The sequence below is a fragment of the Anoplopoma fimbria genome, unplaced genomic scaffold (assembly GCF_027596085.1).
Source record: "Anoplopoma fimbria isolate UVic2021 breed Golden Eagle Sablefish unplaced genomic scaffold, Afim_UVic_2022 Un_contig_6668_pilon_pilon, whole genome shotgun sequence".
NCBI classification, from domain to species: Eukaryota; Metazoa; Chordata; class Actinopteri; order Perciformes; family Anoplopomatidae; genus Anoplopoma; species Anoplopoma fimbria.
Genome location: NW_026550219.1, coordinates 1 through 329, shown reverse-complemented (window position 1 = coordinate 329; position 329 = coordinate 1). Strand labels below are relative to the sequence as shown.

Genomic DNA, 329 nt, shown 5'->3' with positions numbered 1-329 from the left:
GGTGATATAGTATCTTTAAAGGCCCTTTGGTAGGCACAATATTTGCTTACGGCCATACCACCCTGAACACGCCCGATCTCGTCTGATCTCGGAAGCTAAGCAGGGTCGGGCCTGGTCAGTACTTGGATGGGAGACCGCCTGGGAATACCAGGTGCTGTAAGCTTTTTCACTCCTCTTTACAAAAAGCAGAGGGCGCTGCTGCTTTTTCAGTGGACACCGACAGGGTGGGAAGGAAATAGCTAGATCATGACTTGCCGGTATAGAAATGACACAAATCCAGTTAAATGATGGCTTTCATCATTCCTAAGCTCATCGATCATTTCTTTTCA

The 329-nt window shown here is 47.4% G+C and overlaps 1 non-coding gene across 1 annotated transcript; it reads left to right on the top strand.

Annotated features, from left to right (window-relative positions):
* The first annotated feature begins 44 nt into the window (after positions 1-44).
* Positions 45-163, top strand: LOC129115008 (5S ribosomal RNA). The gene has a single exon (XR_008532789.1). It is a non-coding gene; the product is annotated as a 5S ribosomal RNA (ribosomal RNA).
* The last annotated feature ends 166 nt before the right edge of the window (positions 164-329 follow it).